The sequence below is a fragment of the Seriola aureovittata genome, chromosome 18 (genome assembly GCF_021018895.1).
Source record: "Seriola aureovittata isolate HTS-2021-v1 ecotype China chromosome 18, ASM2101889v1, whole genome shotgun sequence".
NCBI classification, from domain to species: Eukaryota; Metazoa; Chordata; class Actinopteri; order Carangiformes; family Carangidae; genus Seriola; species Seriola aureovittata.
Window position 1 is genome coordinate 6381155 of NC_079381.1, and position 21090 is coordinate 6402244.

Below are 21090 nucleotides of genomic sequence, written 5' to 3' on the forward strand. Positions count from 1 at the left end.
GTCTGGAACAGTGCGCACCTCCTCAGCTGTGTGGGGAGATTTAATGTTAATCTTACAGACCAACCCAAAAATCTTATGATTTGGCTTAAATGTGGATCTCTCGTGGCGTGAAAACTCAGAATCATGGGTCATAATTGTATAAATAATGCATAATTATGACAGCTTCAGCAATGGGTCTAGAAAGGTAATTAAAACACTGCTTGCTAAATATGTTGTTTAAAAAGATGTCAAATAAAAAGACGGCAAAATATCTGACACCAAAGGATCTTATACCACCTCAAATAGCAATTTATCTTCTTATTGCATGAAATAACAGTTGCTTTGACTCCTTTTCATAGAGACTCAAAATCTACGTTCTGAACATAGCGTTCAAAGCCTTCATTATCTCACTATTGTGAAGTTACAGTATATTATACAAATGGCAATTAGAAAAAGATTTACTACTTACATGAACATTTGAAATGAATCTTCCAGACAAATTACTGCCCGGGCAATTAACGCAAGTATCAAAACGGACAATTAGAAGCTCTCACTCTCATGTTGGTTCATTTGGTCAATACTTTCCACAGCGCATACATTCATGAACTGTCCCCTTAAAAAAATACTACCTCGTGTTCAGTCACGTGCCGCCGCCCCATCCAACTAACATTAGTCTGCGTTCATTTAAAGCGAAGCTGGTGATATGGATGACACCGATCCTCTGGCGCTCTGAACACGCTGCACGGTTTTGCGTGTGCGCGGCGGCTGCATTGCTAACATGCTGCAGCTTGCACGTGTGTGTGTGTGTGTGTGTGTTTGTGTCCAGACAGGCTGCGTTTCTGCTGCCAGCTCTATCTCTGTACATTGAGTTTGCCTTGGATAAGGCCGTCCATACTCAAATGTTGGATTTCTTTTCATTATAAACCTGATTAACCTTTTTTACCCTTGTTCAGAGCAAGACACACACACACACACACACACAGAGAGAGAGAGAGAGCACACGCACCGATAAAATACTGCCCTTCACTTGTTATTGACATAATATAATTATAGTCTGCATAGGGTTTCTGTTATGACTATGTAGTTCATGTGGCATCCACTGTCTCCACAAGTAGTTGCTAAAATGGTAAAACAACGATTTAAAAAATATTTATATATTTTCATGTCTAGGACAGATTCAGATACAGCCAAGACCAGTGCTCCCAATTCCGTGGGGCCACCAAAAAATAATGTTTCTGAGTGTTTTAAAACTAAATGATCTTTCAGTTCAGTCCTGAATGTTCGGTTGTTATCATTAGAATAAAAAGTGCTCTGAAAATGTATTATTAAGCCTCTGTATTGTTATGGGGTCGGATGTGGTGCCGCCAACGCGTTTGAGATCTTTTGAGTGGGCCATTAGTCGGAAAAGGTTGAGAACCACTGGCCTAGACATTCAAACCATAGTGAAAGGTGTCAGTTTTACGTAATATTACTTGTGTGTTGTCAATATTGCTATCAGCAGGACTTTTCCCTGTCTATTTTTGCTTTGAACCACGCGTTGCTACGTGTGAAAAACAGGTGAGACGCCGAATATCTAGATCACCTAACGCAGCCATGAGGAGTGAGACAACTATAAGTGCCAAAGTAATCGTTCATTAATCGCAATCGAGGTAAAAGTTTGAAATAATCCTGATATTTATTTGAAGTCATATCACCCAGTCCTACTGTATCTCACTGAAGTTTTTACTTCACCAAAAAAAGGCATTAAAGATAAAAGTATTCAACAGGGATAACTGATTATGTGCAGCGCAGCAGATATTTTATTTGATGGGTCCTGTCAGTATTGCAGCATTAAGTGAAGGTCAGATAAATTTAAAGCAAGTCAACCAAGTCAAGTCTGTTCTCTGAGTCAGAAGTCTCTGATATTGACAAAGGAGCACTTCCAGCTTTTACCTTTTCACATCTAATGGTAAAACATGTTCTCAAGCTTCTAACATGCAGTTACTGCAATATTTTGTCACATCCTTCTTCATGTTCTGTTATCAGACAGAAAGCTTGACACCTAGTCTACTTAAATGATAAGCCCCACCATTTACCTCTGTAATGGGACTGTAGGGTTTGTGGAGATTGTGATTATAAGGGTAATGTATAAGCAATCTGAAAAGGTAGTGGCAAAGAGCAGTATTCTGAGGTTTCACGATGCACAACTGAAAGAAATTGCCTGTAGAAAGTGCCTCAGTGAGGCATTCCCATTCATGAAACTGCAATTTGTGCTCACAATTTGTATGCATATGATTTCGTAAGGTAGCAGCTAATTAAGCAATCAGTCACTGTTTTCTAGGTGCTCTGTTCAAGTGAATGAGCACTTCAAAAGGTACAGTCCAGTGGTGGTTAAGGGGCAAAACCAGTGTTAAATTTAAAGCCAATTAGGCTGCTCTTCATGCAGAAAGTTTTGCCTCCTCTCAGCAATTCAGCAGTTCCACTTAACTTATTTCTTGTTTCAATTTCAACTCATGAGAAGGCGAAGAAGTTTAGATTTTTTTTAAAATTTTTTTTTAATGAAAAGTTTGCAGAGGAAAACTTTATGCTTCGAGATGAGGTGCAGCTTGATCTAAACGCCTATGCTGTGAAACTCCATTGTCATCCAAAAACTCATAAAAGAATGATCGTCTTTCTTTTTTTTTTTTTTTTAAATCACAGAACCAGGTTCATGAGCATGTTCACTGACATCTGCCCTGTTCTGAGAGCCACTCGCCAGAGAGCTGCAGCCTCCTCAGAATGAGCAAAGCTGGGGCTTGTGCATTGTGCATGCAAACAGAGAGCAAAAATCACTGTTATTGTTTGCTTGCTTGATATGTGGGGCTCATCAGAGACCCTTAAACTGCAAGTTGAGCAAGGCCATTATTTTCATTGTCTTGATTTTTGCAGTTTTGCAGCCAAAGTTCAGCTTAATTTAACTTTGACCCCTAATACGGTGACTGTCATGGCATCGGCGCGGCATTGACAGGAGGCAGAGGTTATGGCAGTGTCACTGTCACTGTAGAAAAGAACGTAGGAGGTTAATTTAGTGCGTCTCTGAATTCAAAGACTTATCTGCCTTCTTCTCTGCAATCCCTCTGGGACGTGGGTAAAAAACAAAACCATGGCAGAAAATTTATATTGTGATTATCTACATTTCAAAGTCATCTGTGGCATCCAAACTAGCTGCTTTCTAGAATGGGTCCAAAACATAAGAATGATATGATTGATGTCTTTGAAAAAAAAAAAAAAAAAAGAAACATAAATAAATAAGATTTGTTCCAAACCTGTCATTAATGTATAATAAACTTGAAGCTGCTGCCATGCGCTGTGCTAAATATAATATGTCATCAACAAATTCACATGATGGCACGCCAATTTATTTTTGAACCTGAAGACAGGCTGAGAAAAGGCTGTGAGACCCAGGTTTATGCTGTCTGCTGTGTTAGTCAAACATCTGGCACCAATACACAGCTTAACTGCAGTTTGCTGCACAACGAAAGTGCTGTTGTGGTTTTCTCACGGCACTGCAAATATTTCTGTAGCAATCAGCATCAGCAAGTATTGTCTCTAGCTACATAACTATAATCCAAATCTCATTATGCCAAAAACAATCTCTCCTTTTCAGCATCACTGATGGGTGTCTACAGTTTTTTTTTTTGTTTCGGGGGGGGGGGGGGGCTCTAGACTGTAGCTTATTTCAGGTGTTTAATAATTGAAAATCTGGCATCAGACTGGCTTACTTTGAAAGTGCCATCTTGCTGGTCGGCACAGCTGGCCGTGCCTTTCATTATGTCTCCGCACAAAGCCACCGGTCCCTGTGGACGGCAATGTGGAAGAACGAACGCCAGCACACAATTTTACCCTGCTGTAGCTAGGGGTTCTGTGAGGTATTGTCGAGAGCGGCACAGAATGGTGTCCGAGCCCGGCTGGAAAAAAGGGTTGAACAGTTCTCTGTCTCTTTCACTTTGGTTTTTTTTATAGGTTTAGACGCTGGGAACTCAAAAGCTCCTGCAAACCCAGGCGAGTGTTATCATTTTTACTCTGGCTGATTAGACTTCCGCTCAGGTTGAAGTTGGATGCAGCTATGTTTGCTGAGATCACCTAAATCCATTCACTAATGCTGCACTCACAACTGTGCAGAATATAAATATGAGCAGTTGAATGGGAAATACAGTTCTGGCTTTCTTGAGAAGAGGGGTTATTGGGAATTTCTGACAGCTACAATATCTTCCCACTTGGAGAAAAGAACAGAAGTATGAACAAACTGCTCCCGAAATAACCACAAAGCCATCAGCTCTGGCTAATCCAATGCTAATCCAATCAGCTATATTGTTTATATTTGGTAGGTTGGAATTATTAATTGTTTTAGTATTGAAATTGTGATTTAGAAGGGTGCAATTTTCAAAACACCAGAGCCAGAGTTGTGATTGTAACTCACATAATTAACAGTGGCTTAAAAATAGGGGTGATGGCAATACTGTGATTGATTCAAATCATCAATAGTGGTGGAGTTAATCTTCAAAGAAGGCAAGTGTCGGAGCCAACTCTGATTAGGCAGTCCAGAGTCTGTCAACGGATCTGTGTCCAAACAAAGTTCTGGATAACGATGGATTTGCCTTTAAAAACAGAGGCCAACACTTTGGTTTGACAGAAGACATTTAGCCTGTGGTGGCAGCCAGTAAATCACCGCAAACACTCTCATTTCATTATTGCTTTTAACTTGAAACACAAAGCCGTCTACTCCCACGCACTTTTCTCTGCTTCTTTCTGTTGGGACAGACAGTGACAGTGACCTAATTTCAATTTGCATTTCAGTGGACTTGAACTTCACTGAGTGGTTTGGCACAGAGGGCGCTGGAATAACAGCCTGGAAATGGTCCCACCTTCTCTATTCAGAATTGAATTGTGACACCAAGAATCAGAATCGAATTGAACAGGAACTCGCAGAGCCTTTTTTACATGAACCATCTAGTGCTAGAAACTGGTTTAACCATCCTGGAGTAAGGGTTGTAACAACTGTGTGTTTTGCCCATTCTGCTGTCACAGTGTAAGTGCAGCATTACTCAGTCAGAAAAATGTCAATCAAGCACAGTCCGCACACGCCCACACAGTCATTACAAGAGGTCTAATCAGAGACACAAGTGAAAACATTCATGTGGGTGAACCATGTCTAGCTTTCAAATATGACAATTAAACATTCAGTGGTATAGTATGGTTTCAATATGAACATGTTAGATCACACCATTTTATCGTCCACTATTGCTCGACTCAATAGTCAATTTTTCTATTCAATGACTAATGCTGTACCGTAGATCTATCCAAGCAATACTATTTATATACTATAGATTCTCGCGGTGGGTCGTGCTTTACTGATTAACTAGGTTAGTAATTAAGAAAAAAGAAATGCGTCTAGAAAAGTAGTGCATGCATTGGGGAAAAAAACATAATCCATGGTATTTTAAACCCTGCAAGGTCCTGTAGTGCTTAAGTGTTACCTGGCTGTATTTCAACCACAGTTACTCAAAAGAACACTTGGATATTATTGCTGGAAGTGTTACATGTCTGTCATTTTCTAAGCATAAATGGCTCACTTTCTACCAGCAAATGGAGCTTAAAGATGTTCTGCTTTATACTTCCTGACTAACAGATTTAAAGTGATGAAGATAAAAACACAATGAAGCTAAAAACCTTATTTCCATTGTGGTCCTCTCAAGGGTTAAAGGGGGGGGGGTAAAATGGCTGATATTCAAGTCAGACAAGACAGGTCAAAACACATGTAATCGCAAATAAATGAATAAAGATACAAACAAATCGTCAAGACAGAGAGACTGATGGTCATCAACTATTTCTTTACCAAATATTATATATAAAAATTTATTTTTGCCAATGAAACTCTTAAACTAAAAGGGATAACTTTAGTTAAACTACCCCTTGGACAGTTAATAACCAGGAGCTGTGTTCTTTACCGCTTTGAAAGTGAGACCTGACTTCATTTGGATAATTTCTCTCTCCACTGTGTGTGTCAGATCTGGATGTGTTCAAGGAGAACCTTTTGGAGATAAACCTAATAAGCTTGTTTTGGGCAGTCTGCAGTTGTTTCTAATGAGTTGGGACAACTGCTGTACCAGAAGGTGGCAACATACTGTAATCAATGTGACACTGAACTAAAACCCAGGACAGAATTTCTTATGTCACACTATCAAGCAGGACTGCTTTCCTTTCTGGGTGCTTTTAGTGTCACGGCCTTTGCTGAGAGCTGACTATCCAAGATACAACCTCAATAATTAACAGTGGTTTTCGTCAGTATGACGTTTGACCTATCTTTACTGAAACTGTCTTAGCTTGACTCATGACCCAAATAGATTGGTCTGAGTTTTCCCTAAATGAAGAGAAGGTTTATCATCAGACAGCAAATCAACAATCTTCTCCACCGCGCCACTCAGCAAATTTTCCACAGAAGTTTTATTTTTATGAAACCTTACCAAAACAGCATCATCTGCATAAACCGAGAGGTCACATGAAGAGGAAGGTTTTAGGCCACAATAAAAAGAATAATGGCCCCAGGATACTCTTTGAGAGACCTGACAAATTATGGGTTGAAAACAGCAAAAGCACTAATTTTGATACCCACCTGTAAGATAGGACTGAATCTATTTGAAGGCTGCTTAAGGCTCTTAACTGTATATAGCAAGATCCCATAGTCAACAGTGTGAAAGGACTTTTGTAGCTCAAGCCGGACCATACTGCAGAGCTTGGCTGCGTCAAAATACAGGTTTCAACTGAATCTTGAACAGTGAACTTTTTTTTTTAATACCACATAGTGAGTGACAACTCTGCACCTGACTTTCATTGTAAAAGTCAGAATGACGCAGAACCTCCTCATTTAGATTACTTGCAACTGTTGTAGAATAAACATCAAAATTTCATTTGACGTAACTCTTTCAATAAGGATTTAATTTTTTGCGAATAGGAGTGGGCTCAGTTTTTAAACTCTTGCTAAAAGTCCTTCAAGGGCTTTCAAAAGCTTTTGTGGATGCTTTCAATGCTGAATGCTGTCTAAAAATATTTCTGTGCATTCCTAGTTAGAAAAGTTAGAAAATGACTATTGTACCAACATACAACATACAACACTCAAAGTGACATTGAACTAAATCCCAGGCCAGAATTTTTGACGTTATACTTTCCTTTCTGCTTTTTGTGACACGGCCTTTGCTGAGATCTGACTATTGAAGATACAACCTAAATAATTAACAGTAGTTTTAGTGAGGATAACTGTTTGACCTACTTTTACTGAAGTTTAGTTATCAAAACAGCATCATCCACATAAAGAAAGAGGTCACATGAAGAGCTCTAAGCCACAATAAAAAGAGTAATGGCCAGGATACTCCCCTGAGGGACCTCACAATTTATGGGCTTTGAACCAGAAAGATGTCAAATTTTGATACGCACCTGTCAGATAGGACTGAATCCATTTGAAGGCTGCTGTAGCTCTTAATCGTATACAACAAGATCCCTGTGCTCGACTGTAACAAAGGACTTTTGGAGCTTAAGCAGGACCATGCCATAGAGCTTACCTTAGTCTACGTCCTTCCTGATGTTCACAGTACAATGCAAGTTTTTCTAAGTCCTTACTATAACTCATACAATATAATTTGACTCCTTATATATTCTTCATTCTGTTCATGAATGATCCTCTCAATGACTTGAGAACACGCATAAAATTGAACCCGTCCTATAGTTTCCTTTATCCAATTTTCTTTTAGAGTGGGATAACTCAGGCACTTTTAAAATCAGTTGAAACTTTTCCCTGTTCAATTTGACAGATTAATTATATCAGCTATTTAAGGAGCATTTCTACTGGCTTTATTTTATATATATATATATATATATATATATATATATATGTAGGTCGGCACCTGACTCTCATTATAAAAGCCAGAATAACAAGGATGTCTCTGTAAAATAAACATCTAAAATGTCATTTCACTTCACTCTTTACAAAAGGATCTTGTCTTTAGCTAATACTTTTACTACTACTTTGAACCCTTGCAATATCTTAAGTCCTTCAAGGGTTTTCAAAGCTTTTGTGGATCCTTTCAATGCTCAGTTTTTTTCATTAAAGAATTACTTTTTAGCCTCTGGCCACCTTGATGAGAGCAGCTTTATTATGATTTTTAAGTAATCTTATTCTTACTGTATTGTTGTATCTAAAAACATTTCCATATGTTTTCCCATTTACAAACATTTAAATATGATCAATAAGACTGCAATTATTGACAATACTATTAGTAATTCTTATCCTGTCTGACACAAGAAACACAGTAATGGTTTGAGTAGTCGTCGTAACCCTGGATTCATTAATCAACTGATAATGGCCATTCATAGAAATGCTTAAGGCTTTATACACACAACTGTCAGAGCTGGTAAAAATCATTTTGACCTGGTGGACATTAAGCCCTCTTTAGAACACTGTATAGTTTTCAATGTTAAAGTCAGGAATAGAGTCCTCAAGCTATGTCTCCGTAAAAAAAATAAAAATGGCAACCTTGCCGTTTCAGCAGAGGGCAAATTTCATGTCTCGCCGGGAAAAGGCTGTTGATGCTCAAGTGCAATAGGCCAAGTCTGGTCAAGGCAAATAATGCTCTGAAGTCATATTTTGAGCAGTCATTTAACAAAAGCCACAATCTTCCCCTAACCTTAACCAAATAGTTTTTGTTGACTAAACCTAACCGCAAACAGGCCTTTGGTTGCGAACATCAGTCAGACAGACAGGCTCTTTATATGTCCGCTTCCACTCCAACCATGTCCTGGTGACTCCACTACCGTTAATAAATGCAAGGGCTTCGATCATCAAAAAAAGTCCCTCAATTTAATGTCATTGGGAAAGCAGTTTAGTTGTTTACAAGCATCATTTCTAGGAGATGGCATTGCCTTATACTGTCACACTTTGCATGTGTGGCCTCATAAGGATAATGGGCTGCTGAGAAAAAAAAAAGAATTGGAAATAATTGTGTTTAATGTTGTGTAATGTGTTTCAGGCTTTTATTTGACTTTTACAAAGGCCACGGTCCACAGCCATGGATCAGTATGAGAGATGGTTGATATCCAACAGCAACATGTACAGCTTTGTACAGACCAGTGAACAGATAGAAATAATTTCATGGCAAAAACAATCACAAACACAGTCTTAAGAAATCAGCACTGGGTAACTGAGGTTGTGATTGTCCCTTGCGAGAGACAGAGAAAATAGATTTGCCAGTTCACCGTCTCTCTCTGGTCTTTTCCTCAAGCACTCCCTGCATCTCCGAGATATTGCCCCCCCCCCCCCCCCCCCCCCCCCCCCCCCAGACAGCTTTGAAGAGAGAAGGATGTCACACAGCCAGCCACAGTGCTCACTTTGCATGTCCCCTGGCTAATTTCCCCTCCAGTCCCGTTCCACTTGACAGGCATTCCTCCAAAAACCATTTAGAAGAACACTTTCATTTTCCGCTCCCTCTCCCCTTTACCTCATCAGTTTTAAGGAACCATTAAGAGCTTAAGTGCAAGCAGGCGGAGAGAGATCTCAGTGAATATACAGTAGGTCTCATATTCCAGATTCCAGTGAAGTCATTTGCCCCCCTCCTCCAAATTCTTCCTTGCCGACAACGAAGCAGCAGCTTTTAATGTGTGTATCACCAAATCCTCTCTGGTCTTAAATTATTGAATTCATCATTTCTGTGATCAAACAAGATGGAGTTTTAAAAGAATTAATTATTAAGAGGTTTTTTTAATGGTTGATAGAAATCTTTCTGTTACTGGTCGATGGTGTTTCTAAACTCCCAGTGTGTTACACTTGAGTGGGAGCAAGAACATGCTGCTCCTGTCAGCCAATAAATGAACCGCTATTAATGACAGCGTGGGGGGGGGGTAATGAGGGCAAGATCTATGCTTTTCATTGGTTGCCTCAAGTGTTTTTCTGTCTGACAAAACAAAAATAAAACATCTTCGTTTTTGGTCGTTTAAAAGTGTGGATGGTGGGAATATAGCCGCTCAGACGACAGTGCCGGCAAACCCCCTCGGTGAGAAGTTTTTCCACTTATTCAGTGGAACAATCTCTCGACTATCTCCGAGGTGCAATTTCATGCACTCTTCCTCGATTGCTGGGTCATTCTCAGAAGAACTCCTCCCTACAGAGGCTGTGCTGGGTGGTGATGCATGTACTAAAATGTTGTAAATGTGGCTCTTTACCCGAGGCGCTCCTCCCTATCGAATATGCAGCAATACAGTCATACACACTCAACACAAAACCCCAATGAGCAGTGTATTATTAGCAGCATCTGCAGCCTGCCTTGGCCCTGCAGCTAAGACAAATAGGGATCTTCCTTTTTTACTGGATATCACAACAAAAACACAGAGAGAAGATTCTACGGCCGATTTTTTCCTAGTGTGTGTGTATGTGCATGCGTATGTGTTTGTGTCTCAGACTGAAAAGGGGAAAACAGCTCAGTGGCACCTTATATAAAAGATCCACCCCCTCTATTGCCCTAAATTGAATTTTATAATCTCTTACCTGCCCCCCTCTTCCTTTTACCGCGGGCTTTGGCAGCCGCTGTATTCTTCATCCTCAGATAACAGTAGCATCAACCCACCCACCTTCACTTGTTCTGTCGAAAACACACAAACATCTCATTTCTGCCTCAGTCTTGATATCTGCAAAGCTGACACTAATACACACACAAGCTAAAATGTGCTGATACTGAATGCGAATAAGTGTAACTAGCGGTTTTGTGACATGACTGCACTACTCAGATAAGTGTAATTAAAGTGAACAACACACCTGCCTACACAAGCTCACGCTGGGTCTTTACAAAGCAGTCAACCTGTGATGTTGTGCTGTGACAGATGAGTGGAGGTTTGAATTTCTTTTGATTATAAGACTTGGATAATGTTGAAAGGGTTATCAGTTGCTGTCATCACTCCTCCTGTGTGCAGCTAAAACAATTCATTAAGTAGATCAACGGTTCTCAAAGTGTGGGTCCAGGGGTTCTTGAAGGGGGTTCCTGGAGGTCCGCATCAAAAAGTTATTTTCACTGTAATTCTATCCATAAGTATAACAGTGACAGAACGTATGACTAAATAGACTTTCATTGTTTTTTAACAATGACATGTCATGGGTTTCAAACACTTTCTGTAATACAACATCTAAAAGCAAAAATCTTATCAGATGGGGATCCAGGACACATCTGGATGCCACAATCCTGTTTTTTTGCCGCCAATACCAATACCGATCATCTGGTTTGACAGTTTAAATTTCAGTGATGTCAAGATCCAGCTTCCAAATTTGAGGGATTTGCTGCTCGTCTTTGTCTTTGTCATGTGGTACTCAGTAAATTGGAGTAAGTAAAGTAAGGAAGTAGTAAGTAAAGAGTTTTGAGACTGTTGGTCGGACAAAACAAGCCATGTGGAGGAGTCGGATCGGGCTTTTTGAAATTGTAATTTGGCCTCATACTGCCTTTTGCAGACTTTTTTTCACAGCTTTACTTTTTATTTACACCATTTTCAAATTGGTGGATAATGTGAAATCAGGCAAGAAGTGGCATGAAATCACTCAGATGCAGAGAGAGCGTGACTGTAGGAGGCTTAGAGTAATAACTCGTCCACCCTTTTTATGAAGGGCTAGGACAAAGCCGTCTCTGCGAGACGTAAAGCACTTCATGGGTCTTGAAATAGTTAGGAAGTACACATAAAAGCCCTTAAATGCTCCTTCTTTTCATCATGATAGAGAGGGTTTAAAAAGTAATTTAGAGTCTGATTATATGTGATTTCTTTGACAATATCAGCCCTTAGTCAGTAGTTTATACTCTGAATTGGCACGAGTCTTTGTTTTATGCTCCAGGCCTATTAAGGAAAAACACATCTATTCAATACAAGTTAGAAAATATTTGCTTTTTCTCATCAGACCAGGTGCATCGGACAGACATTCTCTTGTCCTTTTGACTTTGTCTTTTGACTTTGTCCTTGTAATTTTGAAACACTGTCTACCCTGTTTCTGGCAAAATATGTAGTATTGTTTTTCTGGAGTTTTCATCCAAATTGCCAATATTATCAGAATCACATATTATTGTACAACACGGTCTATACTTTATGGCCTTGTCATGTCTTGATCTTTTGCTGGAAGTTGCTTCATGTGCTGAAAGTATACTGTATTTGCAGTATGTTTTCGTCCCTTGTCACATTCATTTTAATTTCACATGGCTCGGGTTCTTTCTCTGCAAATGTTTGAATTATTAAAGTGTGGTTTTCAGAGGGGAGCAGAGACATTTGTGGAGATCACATATTTTTTAATGGTGCCCTATAGGCATGGTATTCATTTGCTAGAATAATGCAGCAGCCACCCACAGAGGCCACTCCTCTTAGTAGAACACAGTAATGCCGCCTAAAGTTGCGCTTATACTTATATGACCTGTTAGTTTGAAAAGTTTACATTTTATGCCGTTGTCATGAAATGAAAAAAATGTTGGGAAAAGTTGTGTTTTTTCCGCTAAAGTTTTGACCATCCGCTGGTTCTATTTTTAGTGTAAGTGGAAAAGGTTTTGATTATCGTCCGTAGACTGATGAACAACGTGTAAATCCCTTTTCACAACACTTTGGACGTTGGATTAAATTGTTTACACGTACCTAATGTGCCACATGCGTGCAGTGACTTTTACGGATAGGCAAGCAAAGCCAAAGAACCAGCTGCCGCCCCACCCCACCCGGTCCTACCCACAAACCACCATCTTAATGTGCGATTCAGCTGTTTACTACAATGCCAAGAGAAATGAAACAGACTAAAACATACCTTCTCATGACAGTAGTAGTAGCAAATCTCTTAAGTGATTCTGTGCTGCCTGCATCTTTCTGCACTGGACATCACCTTTCTCCTTCCTGGCTGAAGAAGTATTTGGATGATTCCTTTGAACGGACAGTAAAGATATCAAAAGTATATTAAAAAAATATATTAATATGACAACTAAAACATGTTACATGGTTAACTGTAAATAAGTAAATTGAATATGTGAACGCTTTCCTTATCAAAAGCTGCTCCACAATAAACCCTTTATTGTCTCACATGTTGATCAAGGTGATTAGTTAGACAACTAACACTGATTTGAGATGATAAATGTGTGTGTAATTAGCTTGTTTACTTGTTACTCCCACCTCTCTACGTACACTTTACGCTTTGGAAGAAAAAAATATCGACTATTGTACAGTTTTCACATGCACGCGTATAATAATGTGTAATGCATAAATAATGTCTGAACAGTGGCGGCTGAGTCAAGGGCGTTTTGACAAGTACGTTTGACTGTAGCTAGCTATAGCTAGTCATTCGTCAGACCCCAGCGTTATCCACCAAGCACATGCACAAAAGAACATGCACAAAAAAGACATGAGGAGAGATATTGCCTCCTCTGTAGTATCATTGTACTTGATGTCTATTCTTAGTTTAAACTGGTCAGCACGCCACTGGTAGTTGCTCATTGGTTGCTGTGTCCCTGGTTGGGAAAAGGCAGGCAGTGTAGCGAATGAGGACCATTTCATTAAAATGGAAGTGGAAGCAACAGAAATAAAACTGCCACAAAAGTCATGTGGTGATATTGTGTCAAGCTGTGCAAGTTGTTGCACGCAGTCTTGTAAGTTGTGTAAGACTGCGTGTAAGTTCAGATGGGATGCATACGGGGAAGTAACCCACTCAAACAGATAACTACTAACATCAACACATTGGGCTCTATATTGTAAGGATCTATGCACATTGTATAAAGTGCATGGGGCAAGTGCATTTAGGGCGTGTCGATATGCACTTTTGCTAGTTTAACAGTGGGAAAAATGGCCACAGCACCAGGTGCATGGTTCAAAAGGGTTGTTTTTTTAATTAAGCATGGAGGTGTTGGGTGTTTTAGGCCCAATATGCAATAAACCAATCAGAGTGCAATCTCCCATTCTCTTAAAAAGCCATGTGTGCTTGGAGCTTTGCAGATTGCTATTATAACGGGGGATTTGCCTTGTAGTACGAAAGATCGCCTCTCTGCAGAGGAAGCCGATCTCTGTCGGAGGGGGAGGCGTGCAGAAACAGCTGTTTATGGCTTGCAGCGTTCTCCCTGTCTCTCCCCCCCCTTATTGACTGTCCCCTCCCCCCATTTCTCACATTCCCTGGGGAAAATAGAATTATGGCTGAAAGTTTTATTTACTACAACGAAAAGCAAGTAGGCCAGGAAACCATACATACTGTCTCTTCCGCCCCATTTCAGTATCAGCGGGGCACCTGTGTTGCGTTGCGTTGTGTTGTGTTGTGTATGTGTGTCTGTGTGTGTGTGTGCGTATAGTTCAGTGAGTTGTGCACCCACCCATGTAGGCGCGTGCTACTATCTTATAATGCGCCCTTAAAATAACAGTGAAGCACTGCACCATTGACTTCAGACTTAAGGGTGAACAACAAATAAGTGAATAAATCCAAACGTTCACTGGTTGCTGCTTTTCTCAGTTTGATATCGTTGCAGACCGAATGTCTTTGGACTGTTGAACAGACTAAACAAGCAACAAGAAGACGTTACCTTGTACTTTATATTTCATAGACTAAACAATTGAAAAATATCCACAATTCAATCAAACACTGATGAGCCAAAACATTGTGACCAGTCACAGATGTCGCAAATAACATGTCAAGGTCTGGGATATATCAGACAATAAGTGGAGAGTCCGTGATTTTTTTGCCAGTATGTGACAGATCAACAGCACATTAGACAGGGGTGGTCATAATGTTTTGGCTCATATATTATAATACTATACACTGTATCACCTGTATGTAAAAATCGACTTGAAATCACAAGTATTGTGACACTTTTTTTTTTTTTAAAGATACAGTCATTGGCTATAACACATTTATATAGCGCCACAAATGTGGCCAGATTTTTGCCAATTTATCAGCCATTTTGCATGAGCTATCGATTAAACATACGATTAATTAAGTCATATAATGATTCCCCTTCAATTCTCCCTTAATTGGGTCTTGTAAAAACTAATGATGTGAGAAACACTTTAAGAGGTTACCCACTACACAACACCACACAGGAGCCCTCCACTTAAAAAGCAAACACATGTAGATTTGCTTTCAATGGCCTGTCTTGGGTTGTAAATTGGGGGATTTACTGTTGGAAGAAAGACAATGTAGTGATGGAATATGAATATAGAAATACTATTATTACTAAAAACCAAGCTTAACATGTTTTGACATGAAGTTTTGTTCAGTTTATGTACAAACGTTGAGCTGCGTTTTTTTATTTAAAGGTCCCATATTGTATAAAGTGAGATTTCCAAGTCTGTTTCGATTATAAAGCAGGTGTAGGTTCTATATTAATACTGTGAAAGTATCAAAGCGCTCAGTTCACAGAGAAATACACACAGCCTGTATTCAGAAACTGAGCCTTAAAACGAGTTGTCAGGACTTCTGTAACTTTGGGATGTCACAACAAAACAGTCACCTCTCTCAGCCATGCCCCAAGCCCCGCCCACCTGGACCCAACATCCAACCTTGCAGGATTTGGTTTCTCTCAGTGTTTACCTGAAATCTGCAATTATATATTGTTATTCTCAGCCTCTCAAAGTCTGTCTTCTGATTGGTTCACCGACTTGTTGTTACTAGAGCTCAAGGAGAAGCCTGAGAGAGGAGATGTAAACTACACTGAGATGGTTTTTTGTTCTTAAAACTGCAAATCTTCTTATGGATCAACACTTCAAATAAAACCATGGGAAAGTATAAAATATGGGACCTTTAATGCTGAAGAGTAAAGTTGTGACCATTTTTATTGTCATTATTGTATGTAATATGGGTAGCCTACGTCTCCTGGTTAACAGGTCTACTCATCAGATACAAGTTATTTCCAGTTTTTAAGCTTTTCCATTGTAGTAAATGCGGATTGGTTAACATCCTCGTGTGTTTCATACCTGGGCGCTTGAAAAGTTCAAGGTATCGCATTCAGGATCATGATATGATTTGCATTTCAGTTTCTGTTAAATGTCAAATTACGCCTGCTATTTAGTATGACACTGTCACTAGTAGTTGCAGTAGGGGTGCTAATTGCACTACTGCACCCTCTGGCAAGTGTCAACAGCCACTCCAGTGGGAAAGGGAGGGAAATGAGAAAGATGCCTCCTGGAGCCATCTGGCAGTTCTTCGGGATCAAGTCCTATTATGTCTGGAAGTCAGAGATGATTTGGAACATATGATCAGGATCTGAATGAAGAACTTTTAACAACGGATGGAAAGACAATAACCATGCCTTGTAGTTTCCACTGGTGTCCAAAGACATTTAACATGGAAAAACACATATTTCTTACTGGCATTGTTTCAGCATGGCAGGGTACTGTTGGAAATTAAGCTAATGAATTAATTAAGCTAAACAAAATTGGAAAAATAAAACTTAATTAAACATGCTTATCCTTTTGGCCTGGATACTAGAAACTAGAGGCCAAGTAGTCTAAAGACCAGACTGTGTGCAGTTTTGTTGGATTAAATAAGAGAGCCCAGCCAGAGTCCTGATATATTTGAATTTCCATAGCATGTCTCTTCATTGTTAGAGACATCATCTTTGGTATAATGTGAATTTTATGATGTCAGGAAACTAATGAGAGATCATGAACATTTCAGCCCTCAGACCTACACAAAAAAATGAAAAATGACATATCTTTTTTGCAGCACTGAGATAAAAAATTATATGTCATGAAATAGGGAAAGATTTCATGAAATAATTAATACAATCTGACCCTTATCCTTATCAGAGCAATAGAAATCTTTTGACAAGCAGCTCTTGTGATGAAAAGGTCAAAGCCATTTCAGATTTGGGGGGCGGGAAAGTGTGTGAGTAACTCTTTTCCCCTCTCTCAACAAGTGCCAAAAAATATAACTGAATGAGGCACCATTTGTGCTGAGCCTGGTCTCCTGTGATTTCATGTAATCTGCACCATTGTATTCAAATGCAAATGCCCTGTACACACTAGAGTGAGAAAATTGTTGTTCCAGGGTGGACGGATTACATGAATGAGATGAGTAGATACAGGTTGTTATCTGGAGCTGAAATAATCGTGGGAATGGACACAAATGTGATTTCATGGCCCTGTTCAGAACTGGCATTAATCTATCATTATCTAAATTTGTCAGTTCTCATCTGACTGCGAAATGCATCCCCACATGTGACCACTTGTGATCAGATCTCACCTTCCCACTTTATATGCAAATAAACAGGTATGCATTGCTTGTCTCGGGTTTTATCCATTTGAAAAAGCGAAATATTGTTGGTTCATTATGAAGCTTTGGCGGGACTAATTAGACTGTGTCAGAGGACATCAGTTGAGTAGGCGGTCCTTCAGTGTGGCCCAGGATGCAGGTTGCATTCACACTGCTAAAAGAATGTGGCCACATGTGGCCAAGACCATTTCCGAATGTGGTCTGAGTGATCGGATCCCAAATGCGTCCTCAATGCATCTTGGATGCGTTCACACCTGAACTTAGAGCTGCCCACTTGTGATTGGATCACCTGGGACAGATGTTAATACCAGGTCTGAACGCTGGTCATTTCAATTATCTCATACTGGAGCTAAAATCAGATGAGATTTAATACACTTTAATTTTCACTGAGCCACATCTATGAGTTTCTGTTGACCAGATTGCAAATCTTATCAAGGCAACGCAGTCAGTCTTTAATTTCTCTCGACTCTACTCCAGTCCAGAGGTGGTGGTAATGCACCTGAAGCTGTTTGGTAACCAACAAAACTGCCCAAAGAAGAACACAATATTGAGTTGGATTTTGGTACTTAACCCCCCTGGGGTCAGAAATCATGGCATGGCATCACTGAGATATCGCTTCACGAGAATGGGATAGACTTACGGATGGACGGAAAACCCGAAAACATAATGAAAACATCCCCCGAAACCTTAAGCCGTCTACTTTAAAATGTAAAGTTAGACACTGAATTTATTTTGTAGAAATATGTGAGGGGAATAAAAAGAACAACATACATATTTCAATCTCAGAGTCAGACAGCAACTCTTGATGGCCCACTCATTTGCAAATGATGCTATTCATATGATAATGACAGGATAATTCAGCAGTCATCATTGTGTCATTACGAGCCAAGAGGCCGTGTGAAAATTTGACTCCTATTGACAAGATGTCTACAACAACTCCTCAGTGAGGACAGCAAGGAAGATCATTGCCTTTTTGAGCTCTGACTCGATCCCGCTGAGGATGTTTCTGACGAGGGAGTGAATTATTTCACCCCCGTCAACTCTGCACACGCACAACACATCATATCGCATCATATTTCTGTTCCATGTTTCACTTCCTGCAACTGAGTTTGCTGGCGACTGCAGGGTGAAGACTACAGCTGGATGCAAGACCTGTATCTAAAACAAATAAAAACCCCTTGGAAGTGCAAAGCAGCTGATGTCCAGACAGAAACTGTTTTTGAAGCTTGGCATCCTGATGAGGACTGAAAATGAATCGATGAAAATAAGATAGAAGATAGAAATTCATCCCGAAGGAAATTCTTGTGCCAGATGTTCAAATTTCATATTAATCCAGTAATTTAATGTGATTGCACTTTCTGTCCAGGCAGATATAGCAGCGAGCGCCACGATGACATTGCAGGCTGATGGGCCATTGCCTTTGACAGTGAGGAGGGACACTATTAACAGTTTGTTGACACCCACTTCATCAATATTCATCGTGTAGCCACTGACTTTGAAAAAAATAGTGTCAGTCCAGGTTCTTACTCCTTAGTAATCAAACCACATGACATTGCTGAAATACTAAATCTATGTGTACACATAATGTATATTTACGAGGTTCAGACCTGGAAAGTCTTGGCCAGAAATGTTTATTATGTGTCTTTTTAAAATATCTCAGAAAATCAGTTTTTGAAAAGTGTACGTTTATAGTTGATTTAATCAAAAAAAAAGAACATTGACATTCTTACTGCTCTCCGATTATTGGGGCTGAGTTTGTGGTGAATATAAGCACATGTGGCACTTTGGCATCAATGTTTTTACGTAGATAGGTGTGATATATAAAAATGTCAGGACATTGTCCAACTACCTCAAAAGTGTCTGACAGGCCTGAGACTCCAGAGGGTTTAACCACAACTGTATCTTATTATGGATATCAAAACTTCTAATGAAACACTGGAAAGGTGTCAAATATGGGATCTTTAATCTCCGGGTTGGCAATCCCCAAGTTGCTCACAGTTGGTAGGCCAGTGCCTTGCATGGCAACTCTGCTGTCATCAGTGTGTGAGTGTTTGTGTGAATGGGTGAATTAGATGTAAAGTGGTTTGTCTGCTAAGGTAGCAAAGCATTACATGAATGCATTTCATTTATAATTTATGAGTGAGAATAACTAAGACAGAGAGAATTACTAAAACAATTATTCATTTATCTAACAAATTGGTTTATTTTTCTTCCAATCGACTAATTGTTCTGCGTAATCGACTTAAAAGCAGTTGTTTGCCTGATTACCTAATTTTACACTTCATGTCATTTGGAAGAGGCTGTTGTGAAGCTAATAAAGTAAGCAGTCTTTTCCATTGTTGAATAATAAATCAAACTTAATTTTTGTAGTGGTTGCCAGATGCTGAGTGTCAAAGATTTCTGAACATGTTGAAGTGAATAGGAAAACCCCTCCACCTTCTTCGTAATACAAAGTCGAACGTTGTCCACAAAGATGTCAAATCAGTGAAGTGGACATGTACTAAAGGAATAAAACGGTTAGGATGATTGCATGTAAATGGATTTGGTCTAATTTTACACCACATGAAGATATAATGAGGAATTACATACGTTCAGTTTTCAGTTCACCACAATCAGGTCAAATCACCATTAAATGAGCAGACAACTCCTGGACAAGGACTTGAGATTGATGATATTTATAGCATTTCATTTTAAAAGTGGCTCCTAACTGCCTGTGATTTCTTTGAAGCATCTTTTTTGTGAATGGTTCACTTCACCTACAGCCAGCTGTAACTCTGCCATCAAAATCTTTCAGTATAGACTATTTTCAAGAGCTCCGCATGGTCAGAATCAGTTACTGAAGACGCTGCATATACACTATATGAAACACACAGCACAACGTTATGAATGAGCAAGGCAGGCTTAATTTGAGTCGTCTGGTTTCTATTTTACTTCTAGTAAAATAAGATTGTGCTGATATCTGTCCAAACAGAATGTAATGAATCATCTAAAAAGGTTTTTATCATGATTATTACAATATGAAGGAGTCCATTTTAATTTACATCTTTCTCTCTTACTGACGCCAACAATGCCCTCCTGCAGCCAAAATACTGTCCAGTAGAAATAATGGAATAATAAAAGTGTTTACAACTATTCTATCATACTTAATCATATTAGAATGCATTGTGTTGCATCAGGACAGGCCTGAATTGATTTGCACTGAGTCACCAAGTACAGATTTTGATATGCGTATAAAGATGTTTACTCAGTCAGTCTTTGGAAGTAAAGATAGAGTGACACTTTCTAAAATCCCTGGGTACAAATATTTCTGCAAGACTGACATGCTGCAGCATAGTTTTGCACTATATTACATGAAATCAAAGACCAGACTCTTGGGTCCAGCATGTGGCTTTGGTAATGAGTTATTCATGCTTATAAAATGTTGATTAATTGAACCGTCTCTGACCACAGAAATAATACACAATACTAATTTACGGCGACTTTTTCTTCCCTCTGATTAGTTATTATTGGGTTATTTCATACAGCAAGTCATTACAGTCTGTCTAACACTTCTCCATTTAATTTTTCTCGCGGAAAAATAAAAGTCAATAACAGAAAATGAGAAAAACATGACTTCAGGTCTGTGGCACATTTGCAGCTAGGAGTAAACACAGCGTATTGATGCTTTTTTTACCTCTTATTTAGTTACGACCCACTATTCCCAGATACAAGCAGGATGGCCTCGAGGATGGAAAAACTTGTTTTTATTCAAACAAAGTACAGAAACGCAGCCGTAGAAACGGAGTATTAGTTACAGAGAAGAGCTGAGGGGGATGTCCTGAGCCGAGAGAAGAGGATCTGCGGGTAAAGCA

General features: G+C 39.4%; 1 protein-coding gene across 4 annotated transcripts in view; it reads left to right on the forward strand.

The window, feature by feature from the left end:
* Nucleotides 1-21090, forward strand: part of lrrtm4l1 (leucine rich repeat transmembrane neuronal 4 like 1) — a 57013-nt gene that overhangs the window by 21548 nt on the left and 14375 nt on the right. The gene's annotated exons all lie outside the window — the stretch shown is intronic.